At 35.6% G+C, this 10,775-nt stretch overlaps 2 non-coding genes across 2 annotated transcripts; both read left to right on the top strand.

Moving 5' to 3' along the window:
• Window positions 1-6,568: 6,568 nt before the first annotated feature.
• Window positions 6,569-6,652, top strand: TRNAL-CAA. The gene has a single exon. It is a non-coding gene; the product is annotated as a tRNA-Leu (tRNA).
• Window positions 6,653-7,713: 1,061 nt separating this feature from the next.
• Window positions 7,714-7,796, top strand: TRNAL-CAA. Its single transcript has one exon. It is a non-coding gene; the product is annotated as a tRNA-Leu (tRNA).
• Window positions 7,797-10,775: the final 2,979 nt, after the last annotated feature.

Raw genomic sequence — 10,775 nt, 5'->3', positions numbered from 1 at the left:
CAATGAGTCTAGTGCAATAAAACCTCATAGGAATATGGGAAGAATTTCGAGAATTGGGGCTGGGAGATTATATCCCTCAGAACAAGATTGGTCGCTTGAAGACAAACCATGGACCAAGTCGAAATTTTCTCTTTTTCATAGGATCAAGCAACTATCTGCTTCTCAACCCGCATCAAAGCATTATTCGCAAGTGCGTTATGATTATAGAGTCTTTAATGGTTACAAATCACCTACTCTTGGATCAGTGGGATCTAGGTGGATTTTTATGCCAAAAATTACTAACACAAAAGGACCCAAACAAGTATGGGTACCTAAAAATAATTAATCTTTTTTGCAGGAAGTTTGGTATTTCGATAGCGGATGCTCTCGACATATGACCGGGCAATAAAGCTAGTCTAGTTGAGTTCAAAAGTATCGAAGGACCAAAAGTAGTTTTCGGTGGAAACGATCGATATGGAATGACAAAAGGAACTGGCGCAATTGTGAAAAATGGTCTACGAATTGATGACGTATCCTATGACGAAGGATTAAAATTCAACTTGTTTAGTACAAGTCAATTTTGCGACAAAGGATATCTCGTAGAATTTTACAAAGGCAAATGTCTATTCAAGAACGAATCTACAAACGAAGTCGTACTCGCCGGATCAAGAAAGAAAAATATGTATGTTGTAGATTGGAGTACAACAAAGGAATCTGTATGCTTGATGGCAAATAATTCGAATGAAGCTAGTTGGGAATGGCACAGAAGGCTAAATCATTTGAATTTCAAAACCATCAACAAGCTTGCAAGAAATAATCTAGTCGAAGGACTACCCAACATTGTGTTCAAGAAAAATCAAATTTGTGATGCATGCCAGAAAGGAAAATAAATCAAAGCATCATTCAAAGCCAAAGCTCAAGAGTCAACATCAAGACCCTTAAATCTACTGCACATGGATTTATTTGGTCCAGTAGACTCAGTAAGTATAAGTGGTAAGAAATATACTTTGGTTGTTGTTGATGATTTTTCCAGGTACACATGGACAATATTCATCAAGAAAAAGGATGAAGTCTTATCAAAGTTGCCAGAACTATTGAAGCTACTGCAAGTCGAAAAGGACATGAAGATTGCAACAATACGAACCGATCGAGGAACAGAGTTCGTGAATGGAGTGATTCAATTGTACTGCAACTCACAAGGAATATTACATCAATTATCTGCCGCACGAACGCCGCAACAAAATGGCGTAGCTGAAAGAAGAAATCGAACACTTAAGGAAGCCGCACGAGTCATGATATCAGCCGCCGGTCTACCAAAGAGATTTTGGGCAGAAGCGATTAACACGGCATGCTATACTCAAAATTGCAGTCTAATCCACAAGTCTTATAACAAAACACCATATGAATTATGGAAAGGGAGAAAACCCAATCTCACCTATTTTCATACATTTGGTTGTAAATGTTTTGTACTTGTTAATGGAAAGTCTCAATTAAAGACTTTTGACGAGCCAGCGGACGAAGGAACATTCTTAGGATATTCATCCACCAGCAAGGCATATAGAATATTCAACAAATCAACCATGGTGGTAGAAGAATCGATTCACGTTATGTTCGATGAAAATCACGACAATAATGGCAAAAATAGTGAAGGTAATCGTGATTTAATTATTTCTAATGATATGTTGGAAGATAATGTGTTGCAGGAAGTAGAAGAATCAAGTGATATGGGTACTCACCAAATTGAGACAATATCCAATATGATACCCGAAATATCACGCACACCTACAACAGAAATTGCACCCAGAATTCAAGCAGAAGAAATTCCAGTAGATGAACCCGAAGATACACCCGTCAACAATTCGCAACAAATGGAATCACATCAAATGGTATTTCAACAAGAATGAAACTCTGAGAATCCAACAAGTTTCCAACCGAATCGAAAATGGCTAAGAAGTCACACACATGACTTAGTCATTGGAAATCCAAGGTACGGAGTAAAGACACGGTCATCTACTAGGAACCAACAACAAGTATCAACAAGGGATGCAATGTTCTCAAGCTTTCTATCACAACTGGAGCCAAAAGAAATTGACGAAGCCTTAGCCGATCCAAGTTGGATAGATTCCATGCAAGAGGAATTAGATCAATTCAAGTGCAACGGCGTATGGAAACTTGTTCCAAGACCAACGCACCAAAATGTAATTGGCACTAAATGGGTTTTTAGGAACAAAGCAAACGAAGACGGCGTCATTGTTAGGAATAAAGTAAGATTAGTTGCGAAGGGGTATTCACAAGAAGAAAGCATTGATTTTGATGAGACATTCGTCCCCGTCGCACGACTCGAAGCAATCCGGATATTCCTAGCATATGCAGCGCACAAGAATTTCATTGTTTATCAAATGGACGTAAAGAACGCATTTCTTAATGGCTTACTTGAAGAAGAAGTTTACGTCGAACAACCACCTGGTTTTGAGGTAAAAGACGTTGGTGATCAAGTCTACAAATTAAAGAAGGCATTGTATGGGTTAAAACAAGCTCCGCGAGCTTGGTACGACACCTTGTCGATGTTCTTAATTAGTTGTGGATTCACCAAAGGTCTAGTCGATAAAACCCTCTTTAGAATTCAAGAAAATAATCACATTTTATTAGTACAAATTTATGTTGATGATATTATCTTTGGAAGTACTGATAAAACTTTATGTGAGAAATTTTCTAAGCTCATGCAGAACAGGTTCGAGATGAGTATGATGGGAGAATTAAGTTACTTTTTGGGACTGCAAGTCAAGCAACTTGAAGAAGGAATTTTCATAAATCAAGCCAAATACACAAGAGATCTTATCAAGAAATTTGGCGTAGATGGAAAATCCTCAGTCAAAATTCCCGTGAGTACATCTCAAAAATTGGATAAAGATGATGAATGAAAAGATGACGATCAAACGATGTATCGAGGGATGATTGGATCGTTACTATATCTAACCACAAGTAGACCGGACATATCCTACTCGGTTGGCGTATGTGAAAGATTCCAATCCAAGCCCAAAGAAAGTCAGCTGATTGCAACCAAGAAAATAATTCGATATCTTAAAGGAACAATCAATGTGGGATTATGGTATCCCAAAGAAGGAGATTTTACACTAACTGGTTACTCAGATGCAGATTTTGCAGGTTGTAAAATAGACCGAAAAAAGTACCTCAAGGACATGCCAGTTCTTAGGGGGAAGATTGGTCTCTTGGTTCAGCAAAAAGCAAAACTCCATAGCTACGAGCACTGCCGAAGCCGAATATATTGCAGCTGGGAGTTGTTGTGCACAAATCTTGTGGATGAAGCAACAATTATTGGACTATGGGATTAAGTGCGAAAATGTTAGCATTTTATGCGATAATACAAGTGCAATCGCCATAACCCAAAATCCGGTGCTTCATTCGCGAACCAAGCATATCGACGTTCGATACCATTTTATCCGAGACCACGTCGAAAAGAAAGACTTGAAAATCGATCACGCTCCTATGGAGAATCAAATTGCCGACATTCTCACAAAGCCGTTGTGTGAATCTCGTTTTGCTACTCTAAGGCATGAAATGGGAATGATCGAAATGAGCTAAGCAATTTCTAAACTTTTTTTTGTTAATATCTTCGCACTGTGCATGTTGCATGTAATTTATGTGACCTACGTACCTTAATTTGATTTCATATGTACGTGTGTTATGTGTTTGGTTATATACATGATTTTATAAAATTTATGTGTCTAAATGTGTTAAAATTTTTATCTTACGAAATTTGAGTACATGTGTTTGTAATTTATTAATGTGATATTTGTATCAATTTATTTTGTCTCGTTTTAGCATAGTTAATTTGTGTAATTTATTTGCTAAATGTGTTTAATTAAATTAATTTGAGCTTAGTATACAATTAAGGGGGAACAAATATCAGTTGGGTTAGTTTTGTAGATAAAGCATCTATTTAGGGGGAATTTAGAAATTTGCATGTCAATTGGGTTTTTATATATAAAGAAATATATTCTGATGATTGCTTGCCCAAATTTGTAGTATCAAATGTCAAAAAGTTTAGGCCCAATATTGTAGAAAGTCAACTATTTTAAATATGTTTGGAACTTGAAGCCTTTCAGAATATTAGGTATCTGTCAGTCCAAAATTTTTATCAGATTTCTTTTCAGAAAATTTATCAGCTTTATTGAAATATGAAATCGAGATGATAATATTTATCTGGAATATATTTATTGCTCTGACAGATTATTTTCGAGATTTTTTTATTTGATTTGCTCCAGGTTGGCGGTTATTTGAAGCACAATTTTTGGCGCCATGTACTCACAAATGGAGTATTTAAATCTGAGCTGGCAAATTTAAATCATGTGGAAGGTCGAATTTATCCTCAAGGAGGTCAATACTCTCTCTCCATCCACTAGAGGGCAAAGAAGTAATTTCACTAAGGATTTCCCTCAATTCTAACGGGTAGAAGAGAGAAACCCAAAAAGTGAAACCACTTCTTCTTCTCCAACTATCGCCGGCCGGAAAATCGAAGGAAGAAGAGTCCACATCTTCTAATGTTTCTACACCTATCCTAAATCTTCTACATAAAACTCTTCTACACACAAAAACCCATCACCCAAACCCAAAATCTCACCCAAATATCCTCTAAATCCAAATACCCATTCCCATCACCTTTTTTCGGACATCATCGCCGAAATAGCCCAAAAATTCACCAAAAATTCCTAAAATCAAGCTCAACTCAATGGAGGTTGATCAAGTGGAGATGGAGACAACTACTACTGGAGGGACAAAAAAGTCTAGCCGTGTGCTGAGTGGAATGATACTCGACGTCACCGATTTCAACAAACAAGTGGAGGACAAAACTATAGGGGTAAAAATTATCAACTCTCTTGAATCTTGCGGGTTGTTAAATTTTTGCACCTTTAGATATGTTGGTTTCTATAAAGATGAGGTGATTGAGTTATACAAGCATGCTAGAGTCGAAAATAATTCAATTATTTCTATGGTCAATGGAGTTGAAATAGAAATAAAAATCAATGATTTTCGGAGGATTTTCAATCTTGTTGAAACAAATTTGCGGGTAGAAAATCATGTGTTTGATATTAATGCCACTTGGGCCGAGGTACGCGATGCAAACGCACCGCTAGCTCCTAGGATAAACGGCAATAAGAAGGATTTGAAGAAGGACTACGGAATCTTGTTGGATATTATACACAAGTGTGTTGAGTCTAGGTACCATTGCCGTGACAAGTTGTCGGGAGATAAATTGTTGATTATGGATATTATCTTGAATAATGTTTGTGTTGATTGAGGTGCATTTATGTTTGGGAGATTGTGTGAGTCCTTGAAGAAGGCAAAACCTTTGGTAGATGGATGGTTTCAACAGGAAATCGGTTACGGGTTTGCAATTGGTGAAATTTTGAGGACAAAGAATGTGACCCTTTCCAAAGCCAAACACATCACAAATCATAGTTACCTCTTTTGGCCACCAAACTCAACCGAACCCAAAAATCCCACCGTACCCACAATACCTAAGCCTACCCGAAAAAGAAAATTATCAAACCCTTCCCTAGCCCTTAGACAGTTTATTCGAGAGCCAAGCAATGAAGGATCAAACACCCCTGCCGTTCGATCCAATGAAGAACAATCAAGCCACCCAATAACCACAAGTCCCTTACCCTTTCCAAACCCGGATCCCCTTGTCCTAGAGAGTTACGGGATAGTTGAAGGAGCAAATAGATTGGAGGTTGATGCAGTTGAATGTGACCAAGTTGAAGTTGGGAGTGTTGAGAACATACCAACAATTGGGGCGGATAGTGTACTTTTGGAGGAATTTAAACGTGCACTTGATTGGAGAGCTTGGAGGTTGGGAGATCACAATAGCTTGGCCGAGACAATAGGGCCAAATACTTTTGAAAGAGAGGAACTAGTCTTGAGTTGGCTACGCACATGTGATCTTACCCGAGCCACCCGCCTTTCGGTAACAAACACATTAATTGAATTTAAAATTAATATAATTATAAAATTCAAATTTATTATTTAAACAAAATTCTTTTTGTTGTAAAAATTTCTTTAACATTATCGTACTCAATGAAGCATTATAAAAATTGAATAGTTTATACAATATTCTTTTATTGCAAGAATTTCAATAATAAGATCGTATTCAATTAAGCATTATAAAAATATGAAAATGCATACTTAATATATTTAAACATTTTTTATGGCTAAATCGTCAAAATGACCGAGTGGCCTAAGGCGCCAGACTAATGTATTGATCCATTATGAAAATAATGGCATTTGGCAATATTTCAGGTAATATGAGATAATAGTTTAATAAAAAATTAATGTAACAAACACATTAATTGAATTCAGAATCTATTAAATTATAAATAACAAATATAGTATTTACACAATATTCTTTTTTATTGTAACAATTTCTGAAACATTACGCACACGGGATTAGCCTATCAAACTTACAGTGACCTGACAGGTACTTTGACAAATATTATCAAAAAAAAGAAAATATACATACTAGCTACATCCCGTATTAAGATAATTGAACATTATTTATTTATAAATGGTCAGGATGGCCGAGTGGTCTAAGGTGCCAGACTCAAGTTCTGGTCCTCGTAAGAGGGCGTGGCTTCAAATCCCACTTTTGACAATAACAAATGACATAAGAACAATATTTGTGTATATAAAAATTGATGTAATAAACTCATTAATTGAATTTGAAATGAAAATATATACAAATCCCAAATGACATAAGACAATATTTGTGCAAATGAAAATACATACAAATCCCACATCTCACAAAAATCGCATTTGACAACAATTCCAACATTTATTGAATTAAATATCAACGCATTTATATATAACAAATTCAGTATTTGCACAATATTCTTTTATTGTAAGAATTTCTTTAACATTTCAGTAGTCAATGACTCACTATCAAAAAAAAAAAATGAAAATATATACTATCTAGCTATGTCAAGTATTTAATAAAATTAAACATTATTTGTTGATAATGGTCAGGATTGTGGAGTAGTTTAATATGTTGCACTCTACTTTTGGTCCGCATAAGAAAACGTGGGAACAAATCCCATTTTTGACAATATCAATGAATTTAACAAACACATTAATTGAATTTAAAATTAATATAATTATAAAATTCAAATTTATTATTTAAACAAAATTCTTTTTGTTGTAAAAATTTCTTTAACATTATCGTACTCAATGAAGCATTATAAAAATTGAATAGTTTATACAATATTCTTTTATTGCAAGAATTTCAATAATAAGATCGTATTCAATTAAGCATTATAAAAATATGAAAATGCATACTTAATATATTTAAACATTTTTTATGGCTAAATCGTCAAAATGACCGAGTGGCCTAAGGCGCCAGACTAATGTATTGATCCATTATGAAAATAATGGCATTTGGCAATATTTCAGGTAATATGAGATAATAGTTTAATAAAAAAATAATGTAACAAACACATTAATTGAATTTAGAATCTATTAAATTATAAATAAAAAATATAGTATTTACACAATATTCTTTTTTATTGTAACAATTTCTGAAACATTACCCACACGGGATTAGCCTATCAAACTTACAGTGACCTGACAGGTACTTTGACAAATATTATCAAAAAATGAAAATATACATACTAGCTACATCCCGTATTAAGATAATTAAACATTATTTATTTATAAATGGTCAGGATGGCCGAGTGGTCTAAGGCGCCAGACTCAAGTTCTGGTCCTTGTAAGAGGGCGTGGGTTCAAATCTCACTTCGACAAATGACATAAGACGATATTTGTGCATATAAAAATATAAATGTAATAAACTCATTAATTAAATTTGAAATGAAAATACATACAAATCCCAAATGACATAAGACAATATTTGTGCAAATGAAAATACATACAAATCCCACATCTCACAAAAATCGCATTTGACAACAATTCCAACATTTATTGAATTAAATATCAATGCATTTATATATAACAAATTCAGTATTTACACAATATTCTTTTATTGTAAGAATTTCTTTAACATTATAGTAGTCAATGACTCACTATCAAAAAAAAATGAAAATATATACTATCTAGCTATGTCAAGTATTTAATAAAATTAAACATTATTTGTTGATAATGGTCAGGATTGTGGAGTAGTTTAATATGTTGCACTCAACTTTTGGTCCGCATAAGAAAACGTGGGAACAAATCCCATTTTTGACAATATCAATGAATTTAACAAACACATTAATTGAATTTAAAATAAATATAATTATAAAATTCAGTTTTATTATTAAAAAAAATTCTTTTTGTTGTAAAAATTTCTTTAACATTATCGTACTGAATGAAGCATTATAAAAATTGAATAGTTTATACAATATTCTTTTATTGTAAGAATTTCAATAATATGATCGTATTCAATTAAGCATTATAAAAATATGAAAATGCATACTTAATATATTTAAACATTTTTTATGGCTAAATCGTCAAAATGACCGAGTGGCCTAAGGCGCCAGACTAATGTATTGATCCATTATGAAAATAATGGCATTTGGCAATATTTCAGGTAATATGAGATAATAGTTTAATAAAAAATTAATGTAACAAATGAGAGCTAGGTTTTTCGAGAAAGTTTTCAAATGTGGAAAATGAAGCAAATTTATACTAGTGTTGAGTTAACATTAAAGTAACATTTGAGACCAACTATCTGAAGGAAACCAATTAATGCAAACCAACTATCTGAAGGAAAATCGCCCAATTGTAACAATTTCGAAGATAGATTGGACGAATTTGGTGAAGTCTGAGGAGAAGGTCTCGCTGGTTGGACGGTTTGCGAGGGAACGCCCACCGTTAGACTACCTTAAAGGAAAATTGCGGACTGTATTATGTTCAGAAGGAGATTTACAGGTGGGATCCTTGAATCGCAGGTGTGTTCTATTACGCTTTGCATCGGAGAATGATTGTCGAAGGGCTTGGCTACGGAACCAATTTGCGATTGACGGAAACCGCCTCTGGCTATCGCGATGGAGACCGGAGCAGAGCCTCGAACTCAGCCGAGATTCTCCTATGGCCCTGGTATGGCTTCAATTGCCTTTGTTACCAGTTCACTTGTTTAATTTTGATGCATTATCTCACATATGTGAGCCAATCGGAAAAGTAGTGGAGCTCGATTCGGCTACAATCCGACGTTCGAGACCAAGTGTAGCACGAATTAGGGCTGAGATTGATACGTCTAAACCGGTTGTTGATCGTATTTGGATTCAATTTATCGGAGAAGGTGGAGGATTGGAAGGTTTCTGGCAGAATGTTGAGACTGAGAGAATGCCGAGCTTCTGTGCTGTGTGTGGTCGATTTGGCCACTTGATGGCAACTTGTAAGCGAAGTGGAGGGATTCAGAGGAGGGACAAGGAAGTGATAAGGCCGGTGGTGGAGGTGAAGTCTACAGAGATGAGACAGGAGGGTGTGGAAAGATGCCTAGGAGCTGTTCGACAAATTGACAAAGAGGGGCTGGGCTGTGGGAAAGTTTCTGGTCAGGGATTGGAGAGTGTTGAGTCTCTTAATCGACCTATTGTTGAAGAGAGACAGGGAACTAGAATGGATAATTCTGGTCATGAAGCAAAGGAGGCAGAGGCTATGCTCAATAAAAAAGAAGGTGAATTGAGCTCCCTAGCTAATGGAATAATAGAACAGGCTGCCATGGGCCTTCTTGATGAAATTACTGAGAAAGTATTAAGAGAAGATTTAGAGCTAGAAGGCAGTGGGGAATCTTCTAGTCCTTGTGATGCAGTTAGAGATAAAGAGCATATTCATGAAATTGGGGACCTATGCCTAAGCCAAAATGAGGATGATATGTTAACCAAGAATCAAGTGAAGAGGATGAAAAAGAAACAAAGAAAAGCTAATAAAAAAGTGGTGAATAAGGATTCAGAGATTGAGCTGAAGACAGATTCTGGACAACTTGTCTTGCAAGGTAATTCTGAGCAACAGGCAAACAAAATTGAGATGAACGTGATAGAAGAAAATCTAGATTCTGAAGAGAAAAAGGGGGTAGGCCTTGAGGACAGTGATGAATCTGGGAATATCCAGACTTCCTCCAGCTTTTCTTTTATGGAACTGGAAATTTGGATTGAAAAGGTGAAGGAATTTATGAGTAAGGAGGATGCAGTTGTGTTAGAAGAGGCCAGGTTGGAGGTGTTGCACTTCTTTGATCATGCGCAATTGGAATTGGGAGATGAAAGGTTTGCTGAAAAACAAGATGAATTGGTGCAAAAAGCCAATAGAATCTTCTTGGGAAAGTTGGTACATATACATGAAAAGTTCAGAAGTTTGCTTGAGGAGATGGGTAGTCCTATGAGTGTATCAAAACCTGAGAAGAATAGCTCACTTGAAATCAAAAAGGGGAGTGTAGTAAAAGGTGAGGAATCTGTCTTAGCTGAAGCTGGACTGGGGACCACAACTAGCCCTCAGCCAAGCACAGGCCTGATTTTTGAATATGATGATGTTAAATCAGCAGTAAGGGGGTTAATAGATTTTGCTAAGGCTAGAAAGAAGCAAAATGAAGTTGTGAAAGTCTGTTGTAGCAGCAACCTAAAGCCTTCTCAGGTGGAGGGCTGTTGTTGCTAAAGTTGTGGATTATGCCATGGAAAATGAATCAACATGACAACTGTGACTGCTGGTTTAAGAGTCTAATAATCTGAATGCAGCTAAAAATGAATGTTTGATGAATCTGAAAATGGAAATTTGCAGAAATAAGGTCTGAA

Source organism: Ipomoea nil, unplaced genomic scaffold (assembly GCF_001879475.1).
Source record: "Ipomoea nil cultivar Tokyo-kokei standard unplaced genomic scaffold, Asagao_1.1 scaffold2792, whole genome shotgun sequence".
Lineage (NCBI taxonomy): Eukaryota > Viridiplantae > Streptophyta > Magnoliopsida > Solanales > Convolvulaceae > Ipomoea > Ipomoea nil.
Note: the sequence above shows the minus strand (reverse complement) of the source record. Positions and strands in the feature narration are given on the sequence as shown.